Here is a 25,965-nt window from a genome sequence, read left to right as displayed (position 1 = left end):
TCTATCGTGTTTCTTGCCTTGTTTTGCTGTCTTTGTTTCCTTTTGTTTGCAGGTAATCCACGAGAATCTCGCTCAATCACTGGAGTCTGCGCGCTGATGGAGCCAGCGCCGGATTTTAGCGTGTCTTGAGCGTTGATGGTGCCAACGCCGGATTTTGGCGTGTCTTGCGTGTTGATGGTGGCGCAATGTATGCTTGGTGGTGACGATTGAGATGGCCACGTCGTTTGAAGTGCCCGAAGCCTCTAGAAACTCCTTGCGGCAAGAGGAGAGGGCTAGGGTTTCTAACCCTAGCCGAATGCTTCTAATTTTTGGGCCTCTGAGAATTTGGGTCAATTGGGCCATTTTAATTCTTGGCTAGGTAGTTTAATTGAGTCTTGGTCTGTAATGTAACGGGTTGGGTTGTAACAGTGGGTCTGCTGGTTTTTAACATTTGTAAAAGGACTATAAAGACTTTTTATTATTATTTTGGATATATTGGACTATGCCTTGGCTTCCAATGAGCCGGGCAAAATTGAGGTATTACAGTTACTTTTGAGGTTTATCATTAAACCAAAAAAGTTCAAAGTGGAAATTAGCCCTTTTGAAAGCCTAGTGGACTGGGGCATGATGGTATTTTTAAAAATAATGTTATGTTATAATTAAATTATTATGTTTTATATCTTAAAATAATTAAAAGAAACAAAGCCACTATTTTTGTTTCTATTCAACATCTCTTTCACGAAACTAAGGCTCCATTTGTTTGCCAGTAAAATATTTTTCAGAATATAATTTCTGGAAAATGATTTACTTTTCTGAAAATGATTTACTTTTCTAGTGTTTGGATGAATCTGTGTAAAATATTTTCTGTTGTTTGGCATATTTCCTGAAAATATTTCATAAAAGCTGTTTTAAATTAAACAAATATATATTTAAGAATTTATTATCTTTTTATTATTTAATTGAGTTTATTATATATATATATATATTAATAATAATAAATTTATATTTTAAATTGTTTTTACATATATTGCAATGATTTATTAGATGTATATAATAAGACTATTTTGTTTGTTTCACTTGAAAACCCAAATATGATATAACACACTCATTTGATATGAATATGTTTGGATCATACAAGAATTTCTATACACTATCAATCAATTAATTACAACTTGTTTAACATCCAGCCATAAAATGTTTGGAAATTTCTTTTCTTGATTACATATAATAAGCTTAACCTTCTTTAAAATGGTTGTGAACTCAAAAGGACAAAATTGAAGATTATGGAAGACGCAAAGCACACCGACTACAAAAACCAACCAAATAACTTTAACCATTGATTTTCTAACACACTTGGACAAGGTTTTGTTACCCAAGGACGTAAGGTTCAAAAAGTCTTATCCAAGGATTTGGATCATACTGCATTACATCATCCGCTTGTTCAAACTCTTCTCTTAGAACTTTAATGCTTAACTTGTCCACCACTCAACCAAGGTCATGAGATACCACAAATGGATCCTCTATGCAGATTAAATGACGATCATTGCCAATTCTTCTTGTCCAGACTTTTTCTCCCTTACTGCACAAATGGAGTCATCAAATTAAAAAAGTTTTGGTTTTGTAGAATTCATTTATTTTATCCCCACCTACAACTATTTAGTCCTCGGTTTATGCAAAACCAAATATAGCATCTATTGATCATTTGTAAATTACAAGCCATTTTAAAAGAGTGCACTCATATTTCTCCCTGCTAATAACTTACTACAGTAAATGGGATCTGTTAATAAAATAATTCATTCACCACAAGATGCAACTAATACCCAAAGAAGGTATTTAAAACGAAGCCAGATACATGCATCTTAACTTGTACTTATAAGTTTAGAAACCATGAAAAAAACATTTTATATTTTCACCTCAAACTTTATTAGTATTCCTCAAAGATAATAGTTTGCATCTCACCTGATCAAGCTTCTTGTGCGTACATATATTACTAAATTTGCATAATCATGAGTATATGCCCAATAGTTAAAGAATGCCCACACCAACAATGTCGTAGCAAAGGTAGGGAAAAATCCAAATACTAATTAAAAACAAAAATTGATATCGGAAGCAAAAAGCATACACACCTACAAGCATGGAAGGATAGCAGGTCTACGTTGCTGTAAGAAATGAATGCACATCAAAACATACCTGCAAAAAAAAAATACTAGTTAAAAATAATAATTAATAAAAATAAATATTAATAAAAATAAATAAATAACTAACAAGAACAGGTGACTTTATAGCTGCAAGTTAAATTAAGCAATACCTGAAATGTGTCCTACCCTATCTCTAGATACATGAATCCTACCTAAATTGGCATCATCACAGCTTATACTTTTATCTATGTTTTTATTCATTTCAAAGCAAACCAAATAGACTAACCACAAACACCATTGAAATATGCTGCTCAGGAATGATGTTGCTAGCTATAGGAATAGCATTATAGTTGCAAACAACTCACGCACAGCTAGATAGAGTTCTTTGGTAAGTTGCATTCACTCCTCTGGACTTGGCCCAGTGTTTCATAATAAAAGCTAACTGTCGTCATCTTACATCGATCTTTGCATAATCTCGTAGAAGCCTTGTATTTACTATAGCAAAAACATTGTTTACGCATATGTCACAGGAAATTCCAGTCACTGGATTCATAAGCTTTACTATGGGGATCTTAGCACGAGTCAGTGCCTGTACATGAGGCCAACAACAAGTTATACTCAATTTTATTGTAAAGTTTAACCATAAACAGTCTAAGCTTCAATTGCAATATTCTCCATACATATTATGAGTCTAACTTCAAGTGCAAATTCTCTATACAGATTACGAAAGCATATCAGCTGGAAGTGACAACAAAAAGTAAGAAAGTTCAATGGAAACAGGAGGGGGGCTCAAAACCCGCAACTTCTCAAACTAATATAAATCAGATGATGTATCTTAAGGGCTGTAAAATAGAGACTACTTAAGGGGAATGTACTAATCAAATTTCGGCAGAAGATTTTCGCATATTAAATTATCATCCACAAAGGCAAACAAAAAAGAATGTATTTATTGCCACTTGTAATCAACCTATCAAGATTACAAGCCTGCAGAGTGCACAAATTGTAATCATGGCTCATTAACATTGGCCTATTTAAAAGTAAAAAATAAAAAACCAAAGTCCTAAGAAGCAGCTATGAATAAATAGAACAAATCACTTGAAACAAAGCGAATTCAGAAAATTGCCATCTAAAATAAAAAAAAAACTAAAAATCTAAGCAAACATTATATATCAATTTCAAAGAAAAAAGTTATCGCTACACCACATATGTAGTTTATTACAATGAATTAGAACCCAATTAAACCTTCTCTTTACCCCTATTTCATTGATCAGCCAACTGACAACGAAAAGAATAATAGTAATCATCAATTTTTTTTTTTGATAATAATAGTAATCATCAATTGAATGCCAAAATAAGGGAACTTCCCAACCAAATAAAAAGAAAAGAAAAATACCTGCGTGAGTGATTTGGTTTTAGAAAATTGATGGAGGTGGGAGAATAAGAGAGTCATGGTGAGGCTCTCACAATTGCAATAATCCTTCCACTCGTTGCATAATTACTGTCCAAATCAAATACCCATAATCAATACTTTATCACTCTGTCCTTAACATTAACAAAATATAAACAGATAAAAGAGTACCGAAGAAGAGAGAAAGAGGTGAAAGCAGCCATAGATTTTTGGGCTGATATAATTTTCTGCTTCTCCCAAGTTAATGATGGATATCATTTTTCGGAAATCATCTAATAAAATTCTAGGGAACTGCCCAAATTATCGGTTAAAATGAACATAAAGAAGATACCATACCTTAAGCCAAGACCCTGCGAAGAGGAAGATTTGAGCGAAATGAAACAGCAGCCCTGAGAAGAGAAGATTTACGACGGACACAACTTAGGAAAAACGAAAATAAAAGATGAAGAACAGAAGAAGTAGAAGAAGAAAAGTTACCTGGATGAAGAAGAAGGAAGATGAAGAACTGTTAGGAAAGATTGGTAAGAGTTGGAAAATGTCTTACAGACAAAAATCGGTAAGACATTTTCCTTAAAAGCATAGACATTTTACCCGTGTTTTTGAAAACATTTTCCATATGTAAAATGTTTTCAATCAAACAAGCAGCGTAAAACTAGTAAAATATTTTCCGGAAATTGTTTTCCTGGTAAACAAACAGACCCTAAGTGAAGGAAAAAAAAGATTTGGAAGCTTCAACTTTAATCTTTTGCATGGTAAGCATTTCAAAGCCCGTATTTCATAAATTTTATGTTTTTGAGATCGTTGTAGTTCGATTTAGCTAATCTGAGTGTTATTTTTCAAAACTATTATAAAATGCTGTCATTGATGAATGCTTAAAGTTTTGGTGTTAAAATGTTAGGTTTTAAGCTTAAAAATGAAAAATGATTAGTTTGTAAAGTTTAAATGTTAGTTTTTGAATATATGGCCTAATTAGTTTTTGAACATATGGACTAAAGTATGAAAAATTCAAAATTGATATTAAATTTTTGTAATTATAGATGATAGAGGACTAAGGAATGATGTAATTGAAATTAGATTGTAAATTGAAGCTTTAATTTGAAAGATATAACTATTTTGGTTTTAGGGACTAAATTCGAATAGATATATAATATCAAATGGATGTGAAATTGTTATACGAATGGATGATATGTACATGATGATGTTAGACTATTTAAAAGGTATAAAGATTTCTATTGAAATATAAAATGTGTATACAATTATAGAGATTTAAATTGTACAAGTATAGAATAAGTCCCACAAGAATTTAGTAACCAATTAAAATACGAAATGGCAAGCCAATAAGGTTCAAAAAGAAATCAGTTGTTTGAGTACTAATCATTCTTTATCGATGGCTGAGATCCAATATATGTTGCAGATTCTCAACAGCTTGATTGAACAACATCAAATTATTCTTTATCGATGGTTGAGATCCAACATATATTGCGGATGCTCGGAAAGCTTGAGTGAGCAGCATCGAATAAAACTTGTATAGCTAAACCAACTCTATAGCTTGTAAAAACAGACCCAAATGATACAGATCGAGCACTGATCAGGGATTTATTTATCAATGGTTGAGATCTCATATATGTTGCGAATTCTCTACAGATTGAATGAGCAGCATCGAATAACACTTATATGAACAACCCTAACCTACAACTTGTGTGAGCAAATTAGTCTCATATATTCGAGTTCAATATATTTTAGTTCTCCGAGAAAAAATAAAAAGTGAAATGGAAAATGAAACGGATGAAATGGTGGTACATGAATGAAAATAAATATACATGTAAGTGTTTGCAAATGAGTTATGAAAGGGCTATTACATGTTATGAAATGATTTATTAAACATGTATTTGATTATGTTATAAATTCATGTTATGTAAATGAACCAACCTTTCAATGTACTTGTTAATGTACATGTGAAAGTAACAGGATGCCAAAGGATTTCCATGTTAATCTCATTATGTCTTAATTGTTTTAAACTGTTAATTGATCAAGGTAAGTTAAGTAAAATTTTATCTAAACTTATTAAGCATTTGAAATGCTTACCGACATTTTCCTTCTCTTTTATATAGTTGACTTGCGGAGCATGTAAATCGGATCTCCTAAGAGTTCACACTATCCCTCTATCAACTCGGTAGACTTTTTCTCGATTAAGCTCGGTATTGTGGCATATACATAGGTGATTATATATGTGACATTTTGTGAATGGATGGTTTTGGTTTAAACTTCAGTTAAAGTTTATTTGGGATACTGATGTTTATTTTGCATAAATGTATGTGTTTGCTATATGATAAGCCTTATATGTAAGTCATTATAAATGACCATTTTGAATATGGAAATTAATGTTGTGTATAAGTATGTAATGTATTTGTTTTGGTAAGGCAACAAATTAGATATATGACCATTGTATTACTAAGATGAATGTGAAATGGCATGGTTAACTATTGGTTGGGATAGTTTAAAAGCATGTGAAGTTGTTTTGGTTTGATTTGGTACCAACTTATGGCATATTAGTTTGAATGATGCAGAAATGGTTAATTGTATTGTTTTGGGATGATTTTTGGTCAGCTTTGTGCAGGTATGGATGTGCAATTATGCACCAAATGGGTTAATGATATAGTTGGCTTAAAATAGGTACCAAATGGCTTAATTTTCACCGAAAACAAAGTTCTCGTCCCAACGACCACATCTCCTCATCGCAACGTCGAATGGACAATATGTGACGCTGTGACATCAGGTGGTTTGACGTCACAACATTGGCTTTGTAATTTTCAAAACTTTACAATTTGGTCTTATTTTATGCATATGTCAATAAAAGAGCTTTCATAAACTTGATTAATACTCAAAATAAATTTTATATAATAATATTTGAGTGGTTATGGCATGATTGAATATTTGAAAGATTCATTTAGGATATGTTTAATTTGAAATTTTGAAAATGTTGCAAATTAGTTATAACACCCGATTTTCAATTAACTTGAAAACTTGGAATAATTTGATGATTAAATTGTAAGAGACCACAGGTTGGCGGCCTCTATTAGAAGAAATATGAAAGTTAGAAATGGAATTGGACATGGTTAAGATCCATGATTTGGTTAAAAAATAATTAGTTGGTTCTTTTGCCGGAGGGGGGGGACAAAATGGGTGTGAATGCATGGTTCTCATAAGGTTGGTAATAGAGCAGGAATAACTATAAATAGTTGGGAAATGACTTCCCAAGGATGATTTTCTTCCCGAATCTATTTCATTTTCTTTTGTTGTTCATCTTCTTCGGTAGCTTGAAGAAAGAATAATAATGGAAGGTTTTGTAGGGAGGAGACTTCATGAAGATGATGATAGAAAAGTAGGAAAACTAGCAAGCTGGTAAGATTCTTAGCCTTTCTGTGTGTGTAAAAATAGGTAAATATGGTTACGGACCTTCAAAACCATTTTAGGGGTTTTGCATGCTTATGAAAGTTTAATATTTTAAGATGAAGTGCAAGTTTAACCAGTAGATATTTTGTTGTAATGCTTAGCTTTCAGAAGAATGGAAGCTCTGGTGTTCGAGAAAGCTAAATTTTGGAAACGATGAATCTTCAGGTGAGTTTCTAAACTCCAACCATGGTTGTTCTGATTGATGTTTTCTAAGTATGCCATGCAAAGTATATTCACATGAGTATTCACAGTTTGAATGAAAATATGCATGAAGTAGATGTGTGCATGATTACATGATAACCATGGGAAAAACCTCTATGGGATAGATAAAGTTAGGAAAAGAAATGGGGAGTGATCCTATTAGATACTGTCATGGGCGAAGCTCTAGGCCTTATGGAGGGGACACTACGGTGATCGAGCATCAAAGTTAGGTAGTGTAAATGAGGTAATGGGAGGAGGATTAGGGAAATAAGAACCATGGAAAGGTATTTACTGTGACGGCGATATCAATTGGTCTTTTGGGGCAACAACGTGAGTGTAACACCCTAATCCCGAAAATGGAGTACTCGAATACTAAGGTGCTACATTAGGTCACCAGAGTAACCCAACAAAATTTTCAAATAATTTTAAACATTGAAATACATTTTATATAAGAGAAAAATACCAATAAAAGTAGTTATACAAAATATGTGGAGCTCCAATATCATCGTATAGCAAAATAGTCAAAATAACAAAAATGATAAATGCGTTACAGACCTACAAAAAAATACAAGTAAGGCCTTAGGAATACAATGCCCACTAATAGATAAGGTACTGTACTCTAAATACGTGATACTAGGAGTCTCTCGTCAATGATGTTCTTTGGACACGAACAAAAGTCTACAAATCTGAACATTAAGACAATTTGAAGGCTGAGCTTTATAGGCTCAGTGGTACACAACAAATCTACCATACTTCAAGCAATTCATAAATATAAGCATGCAAATCAAATTTATACATAGAAAAAGACATTAGTATCGAATAATTAAATCACGAGTCATTAAATCTACATAACCAAATCACTTGCATATCAAACTTGTCAAACTTGTTAGATTGTACATACTACTCAAATAATCGGGTATCCGAATATTCTCGCATCACTCATGGCTGCTAGTCAAATAATCTCAGGTGTCCGTAGGGTTATCCCGAACGCCACTCATGGCCGCTAGTTAGGTTAGAGCCTGAAGGCTGAGCGCAAACAAAGCATTAAACATATAATCAAAAAAATACAACCATGACATTTGAGTCTCATACTCGTTTCAACATGTAACGCTCCGATTTTTGGGCCTGGAAGTAATGGGCCTTGAGTTTGGGTTCGGGTAGAAGACGGTCTGAATAATTTGGATGTTATTGTTATTATTATTATTATTATTATTATTATTATTATTATTATTATGTAGGTTTAATGTATCAATTAAATAAATTACGAAGAGTTATAGTGTGGGAAAAAGGTTCAGGGCTCAGCCCATAGCTTTAGCAAAATTCTTAAATTTCGCCTCTTAAGGGAATCTGGGCAGTAGGCTTTATTAATAAATTGGGCTGAGTTTTAGCACAAGCAGGCATCTGGCCAGTGGCTAAGGACGCTAGAAGGGCGTGGGAGGTGCCTGGGTTCAAGGCACGGCGTGCGCAAATGGTTGTTTTTTTTTACAACCAAGGATTGCCGCAAGGAGGCCTTATAAATATCTCGGGAGGAAAGGTGACACAAAAAAGGCACGTGGTCAAGTGGCAAGGAGGTGTTAAGAGTGTGCATGTGGTTAGGGGTTCGAGTCTGGTAAGTAGCGATATTTTGTTTTATTTTTAAACGAACCGGGACTGCTGCAGATAAGTCCTAAAGTTAATTGTGAGTAGATTATATCATGAGAAGAGCTTCAATGTAGTGGCAGCAGCGTGCTAGGCCTGCCGGGAGGTTATGAGTTCGATTATAGGGGAAGGCGAATTTTATTTTTAAACAGGCCAGAACTGAAGCGGGTTAAAGGTTAAATTTAGTTGTGACCATATATTAGTAAAGGAAAAAGCGTGGTGCAGTAGCCAGCAGCTCGAACGAAGGCGCAAGGGTGCAGGGCGAACGGAGGTCTGGGGTTCAAGCCTCATCTCGCGCACGTAAGGTTGGGATTTTTTTCTGCACGCGTGGGGAAAGAGTTGGGGTCTGTTCAGGTCTCTTGGCAGCATGCTGAAGCGGTGCAAGCGGTGGGCTGATCGGTTAGGAGTTTGAATGAAATTCAAACATTGAAGTTGGTCAAAAATCAAGAAGCAATTCGGGGAATTGAAATTTAGGAAGAATTCCTATGCCGATATACACTCATTCGGTCATAGCTAATAAATGCCATATATCTTTGGCTTTTAGGATTTATTTTTTCTTTTTTTCTTTTTGGGTAAGGGGTGCCGTTTTTGACAATTCTTTTCTCTTCTTCTTTTTTCCTCTCTTCATCTATTTTCTCTTATTCTTATTTTCCTCTATAGCTGAATCTTTCTACCATTCTACCCAACTCCACTTCCTTACCATTTGTTTCTAAGCCTTATACCCGATTGCCATAAAAGCCGAAATCCCGAAAACCTGTTTTTTCTTCTGTGCCGATTTTTCCTAGCCAAACACTCTGATTCTTCTTCATCTTTTTGGTCGATTCTATCATCCTCTGAACCCTAAAGTCCTGTCGACAAAACCACTGCAACTCTCATATTTCATCTTTCTCTTCATTATTTCAAAAAAAGCCGAAAACCCCATAGTCTTAGGGGCATAGCCGAATCTTTGGACCTTTAAAGATTGGATTTCTGCTAACATTTGAGGGGTTAGATCTGTATCAGAATCGAATAGGAACTAAATTGGAATTGTTGACTAAAGGAACCGGTGGTATGTTTTCAAACCTATTCTTTATTTCCGGTTTTAGAAAAGTTGAAACCCCTAAAGGCTTAGGGAGGCTATTGATTGGGCCCTATGGCTGTTAGGGTTGTGACAATTGTTTTATTGTGATGATAGTGTGATCTAGAGGCTGCTAATTGGAGGCTTGGACAAGTGGAACGACTGGATCTAAACCTAGTCGCTAGATTCGGGAAAAGGTAGGATCTCTAGTGCCTAAAGTGTTGATGGTCGACTTTTGGGTAAGGAGTTTTGTATACAAGTTGTTATGGATTCATAGTTAATGTATTGGTAACTGAATGTAGGCAACTGGTGTGTGTGGAACTCGTCAGCGTTTCGTCGCAAACAGGTGTGTAAATGACAATCACTCATAGGCTAGATCGGCAAAAGCCGAAAAGCCGGTATTTTGTGGACTTGCGAGCGTGCTAGCGCTCGTGAGATGGTTTGAATTGCTATTCCTGGTAATCTCAAGTGATAGGATTGCAGAGTGCACAATTTCGTGCACTTCGGTATATTTGGGCTTAATGGGCCAAAAACGGGTAATGGGCCAGTGGGCCCAAATCGGTAAGAACGCACAGTAAGTGTTTTTGTTGATGCGATAATGGCTGTAGTATGTATGTAAACCATAAAATAGGTAAATTTACTAAAATAACCTAAGTATGAAAATTACCATTATACCCCTAGGTACAAAATGACCATTATACCCTTAGGGTTAATTTTGACTGAAATGCATGATATTCTGATTCTGTTTGTTGTATGCCATGACATGTATATCTGTTGCATGGGATATGGGTTATAATGATGGAGGAAGCGTTCTGGTGGCTCTGCCACAAATATCTGTTTCTGGTGGCTCTACCACAAATATCTGTTTCTGGTGGCCCTGCTACAATTATCTGTATGTGGTGACTCTGTCACAATATCTGTTCTGGCAGCCATGCTGCATACTTGTGACATGTAGACGGATGAGTGGGTCGAGTAGTCTCCCCACATGGTGTAAGGTTGGCACGGGGGTGTAAATGGATGGATATGGGTTGGGTTTTCTGCACACATGATATCTGTTCTATTTCTGTTATAGGTCTATGGGATTCATTCTGAATTCTGTATAGGGCTAAGGCCCAACTTAATCTGTTTCTGTGGTTTGAACTAATCTGGACTATGGTTGGGTTAATTTACACACTGAGTTTCCCAAACTCACCCCTTAATTTTATCCATGCAGGTAACCCCCAACCATAGTGGACTTGGAGCTGTGAGGGATTCGGAGTGGCCACACGTACTGCAAACTTGATTTTCTTCTTATAATTTAATTAGTTTTCATTTACTTTTATGATTTGGGTTTTAAGTTGTAATAAGGCCGCTTTAATGATTTTAAATGGTTTTAATATGTTTTACTAGAATAGGTATGATATTATCTTAATCACTGAAACTGATTAGTTTTAGGGCGCATTTTCAAAAATAGTAATTGATTTTAAAATATCACGACAACAAAGCAAAACTTTCGCAACGAAAGCGTTTTCCAAAATTAATCATTTTTCCTTAAACTGGACTTAATTGAATTGGTTTCCTAAGAACATACACTAAGTTAAGGTATGGCAATGGTGGTGTGCATGTCTAGGATTGGATCCGAAAGGAGCTTGGTACTTAAGCAGTCCAATGGACTCACCTCCTCTTTTCCGGTTTCCTACCTGGTGCACAGCTTCCATTCACTTTAACTTAAAACGAAAATACTCTTAACGCTAAGAAAGATTTTAGATAAAACATGAGTTTTTCAGTAACGCTTCAACATGACACACTGGATTCGGCCGTAACATATGGGCCGGGTTTGGGGTGTTTCACAACATGCTTATCATTCCAGCTAAAATATTAACTAATGAGATGTGACAGCATGCTACCTTGACATTCTGACTTTTTCTCATTCAAAAATTAATAACTCTTAATATATAATTCTAAATCGAGCACCATTTGTTTTAAACGAAACTAGATTTCTGCACTGTTATAGAGATATAAGGCTCACTTCCTATTTTATCTTATGAAATTTTTGGTGATTTTTCAAAGTCACTGCTAAATCTGTTTTATAAAAATTCTGCTGATAGATTTTTATGACTTTTCAACACTCAAAAATCATATCTTTTGAAATACAAATTGAAATCGATCTTTGTTTATTCTAAAAAAAACTAGACTGACTCATGGTTACAATGATGTATAGATCACTTCTTAATTATTTTTACAGAATTTATGATGAATTTTTAAACTTTCTATTCATGTAATAATTTATTTTTGACAGATTTCACATCTAAGTTTTTAGCTTTATTTTAAATCATCCAAACATGATTTCCACCCAAAGACATATAACATACATGCATTATCACACAAGCATCATGTTTATGGCTTATCAATAAGCATAGGAGAGTTAGAGGGTATCACCTTGATGGAAGAACACCAACAAAGTTTCTTGCCTAGCTCTCCACTTTTCCTTTACCTTTAGCTTTAGAAGATTCACCACCCTCTTTAACTAATAACCATACAACACACAAGATTTCCCATAAAAAAAAAGAGTTGATAGGATGCAAAAATACATGCTTTAAATAAATAAATAAATAATATATGAGAATATAGGTAGATATTTCCTCAAACTCAATGTGTAACAGACTGATTTTGACCCTAGTCGAAATAGTGATCTTGGGACCACAAATCCGAGTCTGAAAAATATTTTAATATTATTTTCTGTGTCTGTGATATGTGAATTTATATCTGTATAGTTTCTGTGATTTAATTTGTCTGTTTCTGTGCTTAATTATGAAAAAGGATTAAATCGCGAAAAGTATAAAACTTGAATGCTAGATGATAAAGCACCTATTTGGCTTGGCTTTTAAAATAAAGGTCCTTGCATGTCAATTGTACCATTTGTTTAAATGGTGGACAATTATGGGCATTAGTGGATGGAAATTCATGTTTTAATAACAAGGGCAAAATGGGAAATTGATTAACATGTTAATATTAATCAAAAACAAAACAAAATGTGGCCATTTTGTTCATCTTTCTCTATCGAAATTAGAAAAGAAGAAAGGGTTTTAAGCTTCATTTTATTCGGCCATGAATATCTATGATTAAGGTACAAATTTTTGTCCGTTTTTGATAATTTCTACGTTTTTGTGATCGTTGTTTCGTGTTCTTCAAAGCCCATGTCTGAATTTCTGTTTCTATTAAAGATTTCATGAAATTCCATTGTTGATATCATGAGTTTTGTGATGTTTTTGGATGAATTATGAAGGCTTGTTAAATGAGTTATATGTTTTGTTCTTGAATTTTTGATTAAATGAGCTATTTGGGCTAATCTGTGAAAATAAGGTTTTGAAGGACTAATTTGTGAATTTAACATGTTGTATGGGCTTATATAGAAGCCATGAAAATTCGGCTAGCCCTTGTTGCAAAGAAATTTTACATATTGGTTATTTTGTGAAAAATGGACTAAATTGTCAAAGTGTGAAAAAGTAAGGGCTAAATGTAAAGTGCCCTAAATATGTGTATATGGATTAAATTGAATGAAATGAATGATTAAATGGTCAAATTTATATTGTATTAGATCAAGAACAAAGAAAATCGGACTTAGATCGAGGGAAGTCCAAAGTAGTCAAATAGTCGACTCATTTTCATCCGAAATTCGTACGAGCCTGTCTGGGACAGAGGCATCGATACTGAATTACATGTAAGATCACGTCTGGGACATCGGCATTGTACTTGTCTGTGAATATTTATTCCGTTTCTGGATTGTCCGATGATAAAGTATGAGATATGAAATGTATAATGCAAACAAGTACGTTTGTATCGTACTAGATTTCTGAATAGAAAAGACTATGTTTCTGTTAAGTAAGGAAATATTCTATGAGATGGTTGTGAAATCTAGCCATTTACTATTATTTTTATGTTATAATAGTTGGGAATTTTTATTTGACTTACTAAGCTCTTCGTAGCTTACTCTGTGTGATTTCTGTCTGTTTTACAATTATCGTAGCTACTGAAGGCTCGGGATAGTCGAGGATTGTCAGCACACTATCAAGCTCTTTTTTGGTACCTTTGAAAGTGTTAATATTTTTAAGTATGGCATGTATAGGCTAGAATGTCTATGTATTAAGTTTTGAATTGTATATATGTTATGCCATGTCAATTGGCTAGCAAATGTTAAGTTTTGTGCATAGTTTTGATGCATGTTTTGAAATGTGCTATTCTAATGTGTTTTGGTCATATTTGAGCATTGAATTGGTTGGAAATGTTGGTATACTTGTTTCATATTAATGTTTGTAGGATTGGAACCATATGGGGTGGAAAATTGGCTTAAACCAAGCCAGCATTGTGCCACACGGCCAGGGAACACGGGCGTGCCTTGTGACCGTGTGAGAAAGTCAATAGCTTGCTAAATTTTACACGGTCATGGCACACGGCCGTGTCTGTTGGCCGTGTTAAAAAGTCAGTATAGGACCTTTTTTTGGCACGGTTGGACCACATGGGCATGTCTTGTGCCCGTGTGAGTCATGTGCCCGTGTGAGTCACACGGCCTAGTCATACGGACGTGTGACTTGGTCATATTTGAAAATATTGATTAAGTTCTGAAATTTCTGAAAGGGTTCGGTTTAGTTCTGACCTTCCCTAAATGTACTTTTTAGGTCTCGCAGACCATCTTAATGGATGAATTATGGATGAATATTTATGTATTGATATTATATGATATCTATGAATCTGTGTTACTTTGAAATGCTCTGTCTATCCTGTGACTCCCCTTTCCTATTCCGGCGACGGTTACAGGATAGGGATGTTACACAATGTAACACCCCCAACCCTTTTTTCGTCACCGAAACAAGGTTATGGAGTATTACCAGACATTTCAGAACAAATCACATGTTAGAAACAAATTGGGACTTAATCAATGTAACACCCTTATAACCAGTATCCGTCGCCGGAGTAGGTTATGAAAAGTTACTAATCCAAAACTTATCATTTGTACATTCACATTTACATAAGTTCATTTGAAATTATATGCATAGCCAAACACAATCAAAGATAGAAATTCAAACTTGTATCGACATTCAAAAGTTTCCATATTCACATGGCTTATATACAAAGACATCTCAAAATATCATTCATTTAAGTCTATTCTATACATGTCATACTAGCTCCAAAATATAGTAGTACTAAAATGATAGATAGTGTGATGAGTTGCTGACGATCCCCTCCTTGAGCAGGTAACTGGAATCAACAATCTATAAAACAGAGAAACGTAATAAACGGAGTAAGCTTTCATAAGCTTAGTAAGTTTTAAGCAGTGCAAACAAATACACTCAATCATACATTAATTATTCAATTTCTCAAGAGGCCATTTTCTAGGTATATTGTCATTTGGCTGAATATACACATGAGCATAATGTACATTTAGCATTATTATTTCACTTAAACTAAATGCATATATCATAAATAAGTCAAATGCTTTCACATACTTTCACATCTTAACAAAATGCATCATGATCATAAATATAACTATAACATTTATTCACTTAGGTATCACATTATACACTTATGATTTAATTCCAATCAAACTCACGTATAAATACATAATACGTACCTGGCCAACTTAACTTATTGAATGTATTTATTTCCCGTTCTAAACACGAGGTATCTTAGTCTTAGACTTTTATCAAATCACCAGCATTTAGCATGCTAGGTTTTAAACCCGAGTTCATTCACTGGCATTTCGCCTGCTAGGCTCAAAGCCCGATATCATTTCACCGGCATTATAGCCTGCTAGGCTCAAAGGCCCGAATAGTACTGTGCGATATTCAAATCAACAAGTTTCATATAACACAATCACACCGAATTGGGTACAAGCATTATTCGAATATATCATCCTACATTTTATTCACTTTTATCTCATTTCATCACTCACATCTAATATTTGATAGTTTACACGTAACATCTTACTCATATTCATCTAACACTATCATTTGATCATGAAAGCATATCACATTTTACTTACATTACAATTGCCATTCGGCCATATACATATATGTCAAGTAATACTTAATTCTCATAATATGTCATGTCATTATCGAATATTATATATTTAACTACTTAAAACTTACCTCGAATATTTTTGAACAGTCTCGATTCGACTATTCAACTACTTTCTCTTTTCCCCTGTCCAACATTGGTTCTCTATGCTCTTGAGCTAATTCAAACAAAATTTAATTTATTAAAATCTCATCATGCTAGCTTATGGCCGAATATGACAAGAAATTTAATAGGTCTTATAGCTATTTTTAGCTCAAATACAAAATTGGTCATACACATTTTTAATCACATTAAGAAATTTACCTTAACACATAACCCCCATAGCCAAAGTACATATAACCCTAATGACCGAATAATTTGAATATGTATAACATCAAAGTTCCTATGATTTAACCCTTAAACTTCATAGCCGAATATTCATTGTATATCTAGCTCACATACACAAACACAAAACTTATATGGCTAGTATATAATTTGATAAATAATCACACATACAACCTAATATATAAGATGACATGTTCGAATATGCTATTATAATTTAGATTCATATTGCGTTCTTACCATAGATTTCCAGAGCTACACTTAACAATTGCATTTATTCCTAAATAATAGACTAAAACTATCATGGAACATTTTCCTAACTCATTACCTTGCATATCTGAATTTCATTAATTTATATACATACACATCCAAATATTATATCATGGAACAAATGCCGAATTACAAATTGTAATAAAATCAAAACTTAAATCTTACCATGATATAAACATATTAAAACATTTTTTATTTATTTATCAAATTCGGATACAACAAAATAACCTTAGGCATCAAATTTCCTTACAACACATTGACTAATACAACAACCTAATACACTTATACTTTTATCCATGCATATCATAACCGAACCAGCCACACAAATTCAACCCAAAAACATTAACCTTTCCTAAAACATATAATACCTATCTCAAACTTAATTTATAACTATCTAAATCATTTAAAACATCCAACAACAAATTTTTCTTTAACTAAGCACATATTCGGCAATGAAAATGGTAATTTATCAAACCTTAATTCAACTTATAATTGTGCATATCACATTCAAGGCATCCACTCCATTCCATGATTTTAAAACACAAACATTACTCAAATATTATCCAAGTTCACATTCGGCAATTTCACAAATACACAAGTCAATTTTTCTATCATTCAAACCACCTATATGAACATTAAACTAGGTCAAACATCACCCATTCACAATTATTCATTAAAACATAAAGACAACAACCATTCCCTGTAACATCTTCCATAGCTGAATACTCATATCACCACCAAATTCAAAATTTTGACATGGGCTAAGTAAGGGACTTAGTATCTAGCTTAAACTTATGCTAAAATTTCAAAAACTAACATGAATTTCTTACCTTAATTCCAACTCAAAAGTGACCGAATGTTATCTCTCCTTTTTCTTCAAAATTTGGCTAAGCTAAGGAAGAAGATGAACCAAAAATATTTTGTTTTTCTTTTATTCATCTTTTCTTATTTTAATTAATTTTTTTATTTCATAATTTAAGCCATTACTATTATAATATTAATATATAATGCATATTTTGCTTATCAACATCATTATGGCCGGCCACTACAACTAAAGTGGGAAATTTGACGTGCAAATCCACCTATTTACACCATAAATTATTTGGCCATTACAAAATTAACCTATCACATTTTCAAAAATTTTCACATTAGTCCTATTTAATAATTTCTCTCACAAATGACAAAAATCAAAGCGTGAAATTTTCCCACATGCACTTTCACATATAATAAGCACAGAATATAACACCTAATTATTTTTGTGACTCGGTTTTGTGGTCCCGAAACCACTTTCCGACTAGGGTCAAATTAGGGCTGTCACAACTCTCCCCCCTTAAGAAATTTTCGTCCCCGAAAATCTTACCAGTGAAAAGGTTAGGATAACGTTCTTTCATTGAGTTTTCTGGCTCCCAAGTCGCTTCTTCAACCTTGTGTTTGAGCCACAGTACTTTTACTAATGAGATTTTCTTATTTTGTAGTTCTTTTATTTCACGAGCCAAAATACGAACCGGTTCCTCTTCATAACTCAAATCAGACTGAATTTCAATCTCTGATGGATTAATCACATGACAAGGATCCGATCTGTACCGACGTAGCATTGAAACATGAAAAACGTCGTGAATCTTTTCAAGTTCAGGTGGCAAAAGTAGTCTATAGGCAACCGACCCAATCCGTTCTAAAATTTCGTATGGTCCGATAAATCTTGGGCTCAATTTGGCTTTACGGCCAAATCTGAGTACCTTTTTCCACGGTGAAACTTTAAGAAACACTTTGTCTCCAACTTGATACTCTATATCTTTCCGTTTCAAGTCTGCATACGATTTCTGATGATCTGATGCTGCTTTCAGACTTTCACGGATCATTTTACTTTCTGTTCGGCGTCTTTAATCAAATCAACTCCGTAAATCTTATTCTCACTAAGTTCGGTCCAAAACAAAGGTGTACGACATTTACGACCGTACAAAGCCTCGTAAGGAGCCATCTTGGTGCTCGATTGAAAACTATTATTATATACGAATTCAACCAAAGGCAAGTATCGTTCCCACGAAACACTAAACTCAAGGATGCAACATCTCAACATATCCTCGAGTATCTGAATAATTCGCTCGGATTGACCATCGGTCTGAGGATAAAAAGCGGTGGTAAAATGCAACTTAGTATTCGATGCTTCTTGCAATTTCTTCCAAAACCGCGATGTGAACCTCGGATCTCTATCCGACACAATAGAAGTAGGTACCCCATGTAACCTTAAAATTTGAGAAACATACAGTTCAGCTAGCTTATCAAGTGAATAATCCGTACGTACGGGAATAAAATGAGCCGACTTTGTCAATCTATCAACAACAACCCATATCGCATCTTTCTTGTTCTGAGACAATGGCAACCCAGATACAGAATCTATTGTGACTCGATCCCACTTCCACTCGGGTATCATGATCAGCTGAAGTAATCCCGAAGGCACTTGATGTTCCGCTTTTACTTGTTGACATATCAAACACTTAGAAACAAAGTCAGAAATGTCTCGCTTCATACCATGCCACCAATATAGACGTTTCAGATCGTTGTACATTTTTGTAATACCCGGGTGAACTGACATTCGGCTGCTATGAGCCTCGTTCAAAATCATTGGAATAAGCTTTGAATTTCTCGAAACACATAATCGATTTCTGAACCTCAAACAATCATTGCTATCAATCAAAAACTCTGAATCCTCTTTTGAAACACATAATGCTCGCTTTACAACTAAATCATCATCAACTTTTTGAGCTTCACAGATTTGTTGCTTTAATAACAGTTTTGCTTTTAATTCTGCTACTAACACATCATTAGCGGACACAGATAGATGCACATTCATTGCTCGCAAAATAAACAGTGATTTACGGCTTAAAGCATCAGCAACCATGTTAGCCTTTCCCGGATGGTAATCAACGACAAGCTCATAATTTTTCAATAATTCTAGCCAACGTCTTTGTCTCAAATTCAAATCTCTTTGAGTCATCAAGTATTTAAGACTTTTGTGATCAGAATACACATGGCATTTTTCCCTGAACAAGTAATGACGCCAAATTTTCAAAACGAAAGCAATAGCAGCTAACCGAAATCATGAGTCGGATAGTTTTTCTCATGTGGCTTCAATTGTCTCGAAGCGTACGCTGCAACTCTACCCTCTTGCATCAACATACAGCCCAAACCATTCAGAGACGCATCACTGTAGATCACAAATTCTTTACCGAATTCTGGCTGAACTAAAACTGGAGCTTAAGTCAAAAGAGTTTTCAATTGATCAAAACTTTTTTGGCACTTTTCCGACCACTCAAACTTGATATCTTTCTTAAGCAGCTTTGTCATCAGTGTCGCTATCATCGAGAAACCTTTCACAAACCGTCTGTAATACCCAACAAGTCCCAAAAAGCTTCGAACTTCTGAAACATTTCTCGAAGGCTTCCAATCGAGTATAGCTAAAATTTTACTCGGATTAACTCGGATGCCCGATGCGGATACAATATGCCCCAAAAAGCTGACTTCCCTCAACCAGAACTCACATTTACTGAACTTCGCAAATAATTGCGTGTCTCGCAAAATCTGTAATACTATCTTCAAGTGCTCGGCATGTTCAGTTTTATCACGTGAATAGATCAAAATGTCATCTATAAACACGACTACAAACCGATCCAAATACTATCTAAAAATCTGATTCATTAAATCCATGAAAACAACAGGGGCATTAGTGAGGCCAAACGGCATCACTAGGAACTCATAATGTCCGTACCTCGTTCTAAAAGCAGTTTTAGGCACGTCAGAGTCTCTAGCTCGCAACTGATAATAACCCGATCTCAAGTCTATCTTTGAAAATACTGAGGCTCTTTTCAATTAATCAAACAAATCATCGATTCGCGACAACAGATATTTATTCTTTATCGTTACCTTATTAAGCTGACGATAATCAATACACATTCTCATGGTTTCGTCTTTCTTTTTCACAAACAACACTGGTGCACCCTAGGGAGAAAAACTCGGTCGAGCAAACCTCTATCTGTCAACTCTTGCAACTGAGATTTCAATTCTTTTAATTCGGTTGGTGCCATACGATACGTAGCTATCGAAATAGGTGTAGTCCCTAGTACTAATTCAATACCAAACTCTACCTCCCGAACAGGTGGTAATCCAGGTAATTCCTTGGGGAACACATCCGGATATTCACAAACCACGGGCACAGTCTCAAGTTTCTTCTCTAATTCTTTACTATCCAGTACGTAAGCAAGATATGCTTCACACCCCTTTTTCACATATTTCTGAGCCAACATCGGGGATATCATTGCCGGTGATCCATTCAAATCGGTAAACTCAACTCGAATTATCTCATTATTTGAACACCTCAAATCAATTATCTTTTGCTTGCAATTCACTACTGCATCATACACAGTTAACCAATCCATACCGAGAATGACATCAAACTCGTCAAACAGTAATAACATTAAATCAGTCGGGAAGCAAGAAGCTCGGATCATCAGGGGACATTTCTTACATACTTTTTCAACTAGCACATAACGGTCCAAAGGATTCGACACCCGAATCACAAACTCAGTAGACTCAATAGGTAGAGTCTTACTAGATGCCAAAGTTTCACACACATACGAATGAGTAGAACCGGGATCAATCAAAGAAATAACATCAGTATCAAAAAGAGTGAAAGTACCGGTAATAACATCTGGCGAAGAAGCATCCTCGCGTGCGTGTATAGCATAGGCTCTGGAAGGAGCACGAGCCTCAGAACGTACAACAGTATCTTTGGTCCTTCTCTGATTTCCACTAGCATTACCCGCATGCTTAGGTGGTCTACCTCGTGTTGCAGTGTTACTAGGTCTCCCACTCGGATCAGTATTCTGTTCAGCTAATTTCGGACAGTCTCTAATAAAATGATCAGCTGATCCACACTTGAAATAAGAGCGGTCATGAAATCTACAGCTTCTTGAATGCCATTTACCATAATGCTTGCACTCAGATCTGTCCTGACAATCATTGCCGACACTAGCAACAGAGGTGGCTCGTGCACTCACAGGGGGTCTGTCACGGTCACGTCTGGAAAAACCCGAAGTATTCTTAGATCGGCCTGAGTCATCTCTAAATTTCTTCGATGACTGGTGAAAGAATTTTCTCGAAGATCTTTTACAGAACTCTCTAGCTCCATCGTCAGCTTTTCTTTTCTCTTTACAGAGCTCTTCGGCTTTACAAGCTCGCTCGACAAGCACTACAAACTCTTTGATTTCAAAAATACCCACCAACAGTTTGACGTCCTCACTCAACCCGTCCTCGAAGCGTTTACACATGATTGCCTCAGATGAAACATATTTCCGAGCATATCTACTAAGTCTGACAAACTTTTGCTCGTAATCGGTAACTGTCATAGAACCCTACTTGAGCTCGAGAAATTCCTTTCGTTTCTGATCGATGAATCTTTAACTGATATATTTCTTGCGAAACTCGGTTTGAAAGAATTCCCAAGTAACCCGTTCTCTCGACACAACTGAAACCAAGGTATTCCACCAATAGTAGGAAGAATCACGTAACAGAGATATAGCACATTTTAAGCACTCATCGGGTGTGCACGAAATTCATCAAATACACAAATGGTATTATCAAGCCAAAACTCAGCCTGCTCGGCATCATTACTGTCAGTAGCCTTAAACTCAGTAGCCCCATGCTTTTGGATTCTATCAACCGGGGGCTTGCTCAACTTCAACAGGTCAACTACAGGAGGTACCACAGGTGCAGGGGTTTTATTAGTCGGGGGTGGAGGATGTGAAACAGTCGGATTAGTCCGAATATACTGAGTAAACCAATCGTTCATCATAGCATAGAAGGCTTGTTTAGCCTCATCATTTTGATTACTAGCATTCGGTTGAGAGTCCAACGGCGTTGTCCCTAGCGCGGGAACAAGCGCTGCGCTCTCTACATCATCAGCTACTGCTCGATCGGGATCGGAATTCATTACTATACGAAAACATGTTTCAATTGTCAGAAATCACCACACTATAATATTAACACTTTATGGCATGTATAGCTAGAATCACACACGCTACGTTAGTCCTAGAATCGACTAAACCGTAGCTCTGATACCAATAAAATATAACACTCCTATAACCCGTATCTGTCGCCCGATTGGGTTATGAAGAGTTACTAATCCAAAACTCATCATTTGTACATTCACATTTACATAAGTTCATTTGAAATTATATGCATAGCCAAACACAATCAAAGATAGAAATTCAAACTAATATCGACATTCAAAAGTTGCCTTATATACAAAGACATCTCAAAATATCATTCATTTAAGTCTATTCTATATAAAAATTCAAACTAATATCGACATTCAAAAGTTGCCTTATATACAAAGACATCTCAAAATATCATTCATTTAAGTCTATTCTATACATGCCATACTAGCTCCAAAATATAGTAGTACCAAATGATAGATAGTGTGACGAGTTGCTGACGATCCCCTCCCCGAGCAGGTAACTGGAATCAACAATCTACGAAACAGAGAAACGTAATAAACGGAGTAAGCTTCAATAAGCTTAGTAAGTTTTAAGCAGTGGAAACAAATAAACTCAATCATACATTAATTATTCAATTTCTGAAGTGGCCATTTTCTAGGTATATTGTCATTTGGCCGAATATACACATGAGCATAATGTACATTTAGCATTATTATTTCACTTAAACTAAATACATATATCATAAATAAGTCAAATGCTTTCACATACTTTCACATCTTAACAAAATGTATCATGATCATAAATATAACTATAACATTTATTCACTTAGGTATCACATTATACACTTCTGATTTAATTCCAATCAAACTCACATATAAATACATAATACGTACCTGGCCAACTTAACTTATTGAATGTATTCATTTGTCGTTCTAAACACGAGGTATCTTAGTCTTAAACTTTTATCAAATCACCGGCATTTAGCATGCTAGTTTTTAAACCCGAGTTCATTCACCGGTATTTCGCCTGCTAGGCTCGAAGCCCGATATCATTTCACCGGCATTATAGCATGCTAGGCTCAAAGGCCCGAATAGTACTGTGCGATATTCAAATCAACAAGTTTCATATAACACAATCACACCGAATTGGGTACAAGCATTATTCGAATATATCACCCTACATTTTATTCACTTTTATCTTATTTCATCACTCACATCTAATATTTGATAGTTTACACGTAACATCTTACTAATATTCATCTAACAATATCATTTGATCATGAAAGCATATCACATTTTACTTACATTACAATTGCCATTCGGCCATATACATATATGACAAGTAATACTTAATTCTCATAATCTGTCATGTCATTATCGAATATTATATATTTAACTACTCAAAACTTACCTCGAATATTTTCGAACAGTCTCAGTTCAGCTATTCAACTACTTTCTCTTTTCCCCTGTCCAACCTTGGTTTTCTATGCTCTTGAGCTAATTCAAACAAAATTTAATTTATTAAAATCTCATCATGCTAGCTTATGGTCGAATATGACAAGAAATTTAATAGGTCTTATAGCTATTTTTAGCTCAAATACAAAATTGGTCATACACATTTTTAACCACATTAAGCAATTTACCTTAACACATAACCCACATAGCCAAAGTACATATAACCCTAATGATCGAATAATTTGAATATGTATAACATCAAAGTTCCTATGATTTAACCCTTAAACTTCATAGCCGAATATTCATTGTATATCTAGCTCACATACACAAACACAAAACTTATATGGCTAGTATATAATTTGATAAATAATCACACATACAACCTAATATATAAGATGACATGTTCGAATATGCTATTATAATTTAGATTCATATTGCGTTCTTACCATAGATTTCCAGAGCTACACTTAACAATTGCATTTATTCCTAAATAATAGACTAAAACTATCATGGAACATTTTCCTAACTCATTACCTTGCATATCCGAATTTCATTAATTTATATACATACACATCCAAATATTATATCATGGAACAAATGCCAAATTACAAATTGTAATAAAATCAAAACATAAATCTTACCATGATATAAACATATTAAAACATTTTTTATTTATTTATCAAATTCGGATACAACAAAATAACCTTAGGCATCAAATTTCCTTACAACACATTGACTAATACAACAACCTAATACACTTTGTGTACACAAACTATCTTTGGGTACACAAACTCTATCTTTGAACATTATGCACCCATCAATACTAATACGAAAATATGACTCAATCTCTGATTCACACTGAGTTCTCTTAGCTTGTAGTTTCTCGTCAACTTTTTGTGCTTCATGGATTTCATAAAGAAAAATCGGTCTGACTCTCAACTTTACTAGGACCGATCTATCACTAGACATAGTCAACTGAGCGTTCAAAGCTCTCAAGGCAAATAACGACTTTCCACTCAAAGCATCAGCGAATACGTTTGCCTTTCCCGGATGATAGTCGATAATCAACTCATAATCTTTTATTAGTTCTAACCATCGTCGTTGCCTCAAATTCAACTCTTTCTGAGTCATTAGATACTTTAGACTCTTGTGATCTGTAAATACTCGGCATCTCTCACCATACAAATGATCTCGCTAAATCTTCAGTGCGAACACCACAGCTGCTAGCTCTAAATCATGAGTTGGATAATTCTTCTCATGAGATTTTAGCTGTCTTGAGGCATATGCTATAACATTGCCTTCTTGTATTAGCACACACCCTAAACCGTTTAGGGAGGCTTCACTAAAATTTACAAATTCCTTTCCCGAATCAGGTTGCACTAAAATTGAGGCTTCGGTCAACAAACCCTTTAACTTCTCGAAGCTCTGTTGGCACTCTTCTGTCCATTCGAACTTGACATCTTTCTACAGTAGCCTTGTTATCAGTGTAGCTATCATGGATAATCCATTTACAAATCGTCTATAGTATCCAGCTAGCCACAGAAAACTACAGACCTCTGTCACATTCCTTAACGGTTTCCACTCCACAATAGCGGAGACCTTACTTGGATCAACTCGGATTCCATCACCCGACACTATATGTCCTAGAAATCCGACCTCTTTGAGCCAAAACTCGCTCTTACTAAACTTGGCATAAAGTTGCTTATCCCTCAAGATCTGTAATACAGTTCTCAAATGCTCCGCGTACTCATTCTCATTACGTGAATAAATCAAGATGTCATCAATAAAAACGGCGACGAACCTATCCAAAAGTGGTCAAAAGATACGATTTATCAAGTCCATAAATATCGCCGGGGCATTTTTCAATCCAAAAGGCATAACAAGAAACTCATATTGCCCATATCTTGTCCAAAAAGCAGTCTTCTGTACATCTTGTTCCTTGACTCTTAACTGGTAGTAGCCCGATCTTAAGCCTATCTTAGAGAACATAGTGGCTCCT

At 35.0% G+C, this 25,965-nt stretch overlaps 1 pseudogene; it reads right to left on the bottom strand.

Moving 5' to 3' along the window:
- Positions 1 to 1,174: 1,174 nt before the first annotated feature.
- LOC121207954 (UTP:RNA uridylyltransferase 1-like) lies at positions 1,175 to 21,921 on the bottom strand (annotated as a pseudogene).
- Positions 21,922 to 25,965: the final 4,044 nt, after the last annotated feature.

This window comes from Gossypium hirsutum, chromosome A10, assembly GCF_007990345.1.
Source record: "Gossypium hirsutum isolate 1008001.06 chromosome A10, Gossypium_hirsutum_v2.1, whole genome shotgun sequence".
In the NCBI taxonomy this organism is placed as follows: Eukaryota; Viridiplantae; Streptophyta; class Magnoliopsida; order Malvales; family Malvaceae; genus Gossypium; species Gossypium hirsutum.
The sequence above is the reverse complement of the archived record's forward strand: the minus strand, read 5'-3'. Positions and strand labels throughout refer to the sequence as shown.